This window comes from Gekko japonicus, unplaced genomic scaffold (genome assembly GCF_001447785.1).
Source record: "Gekko japonicus isolate JY-2015 unplaced genomic scaffold, Gekko_japonicus_V1.1 scaffold1822, whole genome shotgun sequence".
NCBI classification, from domain to species: Eukaryota; Metazoa; Chordata; class Lepidosauria; order Squamata; family Gekkonidae; genus Gekko; species Gekko japonicus.
Window position 1 is genome coordinate 270401 of NW_015163657.1, and position 6239 is coordinate 276639.

Genomic DNA, 6239 nt, shown 5'->3' on the forward strand with positions numbered 1-6239 from the left:
TTCCAAAACTTATTAAATCAATATGGAATTCTATGAAGTATGAAACTCAACAGGTTTGCATTTTGCTAAAAGACATGATTCTATAAGTGAAGAAGGATAAAAAATACTACTTTATCTTTTTAAAAAAATTCAGAAGTCTCTTCTTGGCCATTCAAATTCTTCACTCTATCTCAACCGCTTCAAAAAGATCTCACCAAAATATCATTCAAAGGAGGAAATAAAATAGACTTTTCCCACACAGGCTTGAAAAATGTGTACATGTATGTGAAAAACGCGTAGCTCCTAATTTTAATTTGACATGTTGAACTTCTACTATAAATTCACTTGAGCAGGTTAGTAATTTAAGTTTGCTAATCAGAGGAGAAAGGATTAAAAACTTGTAGTAGAACTTAGAAGGTGAGAAGCTGGCCTCAGCACAAAACAGTGCAAGCTGGAAAAATAAAGGTTAAACAACCACATACAGGCAAAATTCAAAAGAAAACAGCAAGTGCAGTCAGAGCATCTCTGCGCACCTGGTCAAGCAACCCATACACGTAGACCAGCAGTGGTGATTTCAATTCAAAATTAAATAATTCAACAAGTTTAACACTTGCGAGAGTTATGCTTCCTCAAATCATAACCAGACTTGCTGATTAAGAACTTCTTCCTGAAGCACAGCAGGGTTTGGGCTGATTGTTTTGTTTTTGTTTTAATCTGTAAACAGATCTTTTGATTACAGCTTACAGATTTACACTATTGCATGGGTCTAGTAATACTTAGGGAGGAGCTGCAGTGGCTTAGAGGTTAAGACGCTGAGTTGCAGACCGGAAGGCTGGAAGCTCGGCAGTTTGAGACCCTAATGCCGTGTGATGGAGTGAGCTCCCATCTCTGGCCCTAGCTCCTGCCAACCTAGCAGTTCAAAAGCAAAAAACTGCAAGTAGATAAATAAGTACCACTTTGGTAGGAAGGTAACAGCATCCTGTGCACCTCGGCATTTAGTCATGCCAGCCACATGACCATGGAGAAGTCTTCGGACAGCGCTGGCTCTTCGGCTTGGAAATGGAGATGAGCACCCCCCCAGAGTCAGATTACCTTCCCACCGAAGTGGTACCTATTTATCAACTTGCAATTTTTTGCTGTTGAACTGTTAGGTTGGCAGGAGCTGGAACCAGAAATGGGAGCTCACTCCATCATGCGGCACTCGGATCTCGAACTGCTGAACTACCAACCTTCCAGCCTGCAGTCTTAACCACTTGAGCCACCGCAGCTCTGCCAGGGAGGCTTAAACCCCTCCCCAAATAAAATTGTGTTGCTTGCACAGACAATGTACTTAACAGTGGAGAAGGAAAATGGCAGACACTTTGGGCCCAGCAGCAGAAGACACCAGCAGCTGGAATCAACAGTAGGTGGTTGGGCCTGGAGCAGCACCAGGCTCAGCAAGCGGGGGGGGGGGGGGTGGGGGGCCCCCCCCCGCCCCCTGCAAGACACATCCCGCCTCACTTGTATATTCGAATAGTCAAGTTGGCCAAATGTAGGGATACTTAAATACAGTGAGTGGAGCTGTGAACAGGTAAGACAGATCTTTCTACAAACCTGAAAAACACCCGTTTTGCAGAAAAAAGTGAAATCTAAAAAAACCCAAAAAATAAAACACTGGGGGATTAAAAAAAACACAATAAAAGGAGTGCTTGTTACCATCAAACAAAGAAGGGACATGCTCCACCCCAAACACACATATAACAACATAATATGTAATTATTAATATTAAATATAATGTCTCTCCCCATCACTGTTGAACCTTAGCCAGTCCTTGTGTATCTGGAATGAGCTGAAAGGTTTCCCTCTTGCCTTCTTGCTCTCCCCTCAGCATAAGGCACAGCAGCTTACAGAGTGAGACTGCCAAGGTGCCCAGAGGAGGGCCAACTGGCTACAGAGAAAGGGGAATGAAACTGCCACCATTCCACTGTAGCCAGCTTGCTCTTTTCTCAGGTAGCTGCCAGGGTAATAATCAAAGTTTTACTATCTTCTCTGTAGCCAGCTTGCTTTCATCCTGGCAGGCACAGGGATGCGAGTGCAAAGGTTACAGAGAAGGGATGGTAGCTGGAGAGGAAGAGCCATTTACTTCCACCTCCCATCTCAGCACAAGGCCTGCAGCTCAGGAAGGCTTGCAGCATACCCATCCTTCAGTCCCTGTGGCAGCGGTTGTTACAAGATGTAAAACAACCACAAGCCCTATCAGGCAATAGCCCAAGAAAGTGGACATCACATTGGGGACCAGTGCTCAGAAGAGCCACAGGCAGCATGTCAAAGAACGACATGTGGTCCCTGAGCCACTGAGCAAATATCATTGATCTAGACAATATAGACAATACAGCCATTACAGGCTGATTTCTGTTTTCATTTGATTTATCAGTTTGTTCAGAAAGGCCTACCACATGCTTTTGGCATGATGAGTTGATAACTTTGCCACCTCTGGAGCCCACCATTTCAAGAATTCTTTGATGTTTCATGTGACTATTTTAGCCCCCAGAACTTAGAACATTTGCTTTCTGCTCCTGGGAATGAGGCTTTTGGTATCTTCTACCACTGAGAAAATCTCTGAAAGAACAGGGACTAAATAGCTATGTGAGTTTACAACTGTCCTTGAAAGTACTGATGCTTCTGTAACTTCCTACATAAAGCTTACAATGATTTATGGTAGGTGGAATCTCTAGAGCAGGGGGTGTCAAAATGTAGCCCATGGGCCGGATCAGGCCCTTGGAGGGCTCCTATCTGGCCCACGAGGAACTGGCTGTCTCCTGCTTCTTTCTCCAATTCTGCTGCTGCATCACAGCTTGCTTTACCAGTCTCTCTCAACTGCATAGGAGAAATAGATAGGCAAGCTTCTGTTCTCTGCACTGGCTGAGGCTCCTCCCCCTCCTTCTCCCAGGGGGAGGGAGGGAACGAGTCAGAGCTTGCTTCCTGGCCAGGCTGCCTCAATCTCACAGGAGACAAAGGCAAGTCTTTCTTCACCTCCATTGGCTAAGGCTCCTCCCCTTCTGCCTGCCTTGCTTTGCTCAGCTGCCTCACATGGGAGACATACAAAGCACTTTAAGACCAACAAAGTTTTATTCAAGGTTTGAACTTTTGTGTGCCTTGTTACAGTGTGTGTTTTGTTGAGCTCATTATGCCAGGGCTCTCCTGGGTACTGGGTTCTCTCCCCCTTTCTCACTCACATAATCCAGTCTTCTCAGTAGGAAAGCAATGTAAACTATTTAGATGAGGAATAACAACAAGCCAGTGAAGTGGATAAGGCTGAGAGTGTGTGTTCAGACCAAGTTCACCCAGCACATTTCCTCTGTAGACTGGGGATTCTGAACCTAGACTTCCCAGATAGTAGGCTGATTCTTACTGACCAATGTACATTGCTGCACTGCCTCATAGGAACTGTAGTTATTTCTCTGGGAAAGACTATAGTTTTGTAGACAAACACATAGCCCTCAGTCTGTGTCATGGTGCCTTCACATGTTCTTGACCAGCACACAAAGCAACTTATGTACAAAAGCTCACAATGCCCAGCTATTTCATGTTTCCCCCTGGGTCCTAGGCTCAGAACTCTGAGCATGAGATTTTTGTAATGAATGTTGACCCTCGTTGCCAGGAATCATGCCACCACTTCGGATGTGTTAAGTATATCATTTAGACCAGAACTGAATAGCAGTATATGGTGCAGATTTTCTTAGACTCAAAACAAAACCTTTTTAAAAAAAATAAAGTCCAAGATAATATTTCATTCCACTTTTCTTAGAAGCCAATTTAGAAAGCTATTCCAGAGGTTAATGAACCACTCCTGCTCAGCAGTGGGGGGAAATAAGACATTTAATACTGTTGTCTAGGAATTAATGTGGCCATCTTTCCAGCCACAGTAAGACAGAGGTACAGAATTACAATGCTACAGCAGAAAGAAGCAGCCATTACAATCCTCAGTGCTGCAGTCTACTTTTTTAAAAAAAGAACTCTCTCACTCTGTGACACAGCAGCTTGTGATTCACTCTTTCACTCCATAAATGACACAGCAGCTTGTGATTCAGTTTTCCTTTCTGTTACACACTTCCTCACAGTACGTGTAGTTCCTCTTCTGTGCAAAGGGCCGCTTTGGTGGTGGAAAGTGCTGTCAAGTCACAGTCGATTTATGGCGACCCCGTAGAGTTTTCAAAGCAAAAGACATTCAGAGGTGGTTTGCCATTGCCTGCTTCTGCATCACGACCCTGGACTTCCTTGGTGGCTTCCCATCCAAATACTAACCAGGGCCAACCATGCTTAGCTTCTGAGATCCAACAAGATCAGGCTAGTCTGGGCTACCCAGGTCAGGGCCACTTTACTTCTCTGAAATTTTCCATCTTATCAGAAGTCATCTCATTGTTAACCATTTAAAAAAAAAAAAGCATTGGCCCCATTCTGCAATTTTGTCTGCAGGAACTAAGAGACAACCAGCCATGGTGAGAGAGCCCTGGATGCCTCACCTTCTGGCCATCTAAACTTTCTAAATTGGCTTTTAATTTTATTTTCTTTGTCCATTAAAAAACGCCACTGGAAATTTTGCTAGGAGGGACAATAAAAAGTTAACCTTTTTAAGCTACCATTTGGCTTGTGCTAGTTAAGAGGGATCCTCTCTGTATGGTAAACTATTTTTCATTGATTCTTTCATTCTCCTCTGATGGACCCCATGTGCTTTGGGACAAGGCAGGATTTTGCTCGCTAGCTCCTTGGACTCTTGGTTCATATTACCCTATAGCTGTCACAAAAAATGATCATGCAGGATTCATGCAGGAGAATACTCATATATTCTAAACCCAGTGGATTTGAACACCACATAGCTGAATGCTCTCCTTTATAAACTACAGATAAAATGCATATTTTTATTTACAGACTACTAAAAACTAAGATCTTCTAAGACTAACTGAAACATTAAAGTACCTATGGAGGAGTGGAAACCTTAAGGTAAGGATTTCCTATTAATAGAGCAGAAAACCACCATTTATGGTTTGCTGTGTGATCTTTAAAAACTGTTCACACAACATCTGAGAGCAAAAGGCAGAAGGTTCCAACCCTATCTCATAGGGGGTGGGGGTAGAAGGAAATCCTTAGAAGCAAGACTGTGCCTTTGGACCAATCACTATGTACATCTACTCTAAGTCCTATGTTAGGCCTCAACCATCATCCTGTCAGTTTTAAAGTGCTGGCATGTGTGAAACACTGAAGTACCTGACCTATGAACAAAAGAAAGAAAAGAATGATAGGAACATACGGGCCCCTACCTGAATGAAACAGATGTGGGCGGGAGATCTCATAGCCCACGACCTGGTGGAATCCAGAAGAACATCGATGTCAGAGCCTGGTCAATCTGCCAGGCACCCAGGAACATAGCTGTGTCAGAGCTAAGAGTGTATGGTGTGAGTCTGCTGGGATGAGTGGGATGAGTGCTATATGTGTATGTACGAGTGAGTGAACGAAGGTTGGGTGTGAGTGCCGGGGCTTAAATTAAATTAATTAGTAGGTAGGGAGACCCCCGACATGAACAGTAAGAAGTACAGTTAGTAGACTGGTAAAATTGTTTTGTATTTTGCACAGAATAGCACGTATTAATTGTTAGTTGGAGTAGTTGGTATGTGTGACCTGGCCATCGGTTGGCGGCCTGAAGCTGCGCGGAGCCCGCCAGTGATGCATGGGAAACAAATTCCAGTGCTCTTGGGGAGAGGGAGGTATGGCGGTGGGTCGAGGAAAGGTCGAGTGCGAAGGCCGCAGAGAAGTAGTATGGCTCGGCGCCCTTCCAGCCTTCGACTCATCCCGAGGGTGGCCAGCAGTGGGGTCAGGATTCAGAACCCTCCTCCGTCATTGGTGCTGTGCAATGCCAGGTCTATTAACAACAAAGCCGAAATCCTGCGGGACTTCGTGCAGGAACAGCAAGCAGACCTGGCATGCGTGACCGAGACCTGGGTGAAAGAGGGCGAGACGGTTGCGCTCAACCAGCTTGCCCCTCCAGGGTTCTCGGTCCTTCACCAATCACGGACCAGAGGGCGGGGGGGAGGAGTGGCGCTTTTCATTCGGGAGGCTTCCTCCTTCAGGGCGCTCCCGCAGGTAGAGATCGCGGGTATGGAGTGTGTCGGTGCGATGCTGGAGGCTGAGGAGAGTTTGGCCATTTGGTTGGTGTACCGACCACCTAACACACCGGCAAATGGTCTGCCATCCCTGCTGGAGGCCGTATCAGGCTGGGCGCTGGA

At 45.3% G+C, this 6239-nt stretch overlaps 1 protein-coding gene across 1 annotated transcript in view; it reads right to left on the bottom strand.

Annotated features, from left to right (window-relative positions):
• ATP6V1H (ATPase, H+ transporting, lysosomal 50/57kDa, V1 subunit H) overlaps window positions 1-6239 on the bottom strand; it is a 51351-nt gene that overhangs the window by 39025 nt on the left and 6087 nt on the right. The gene's annotated exons all lie outside the window — the stretch shown is intronic.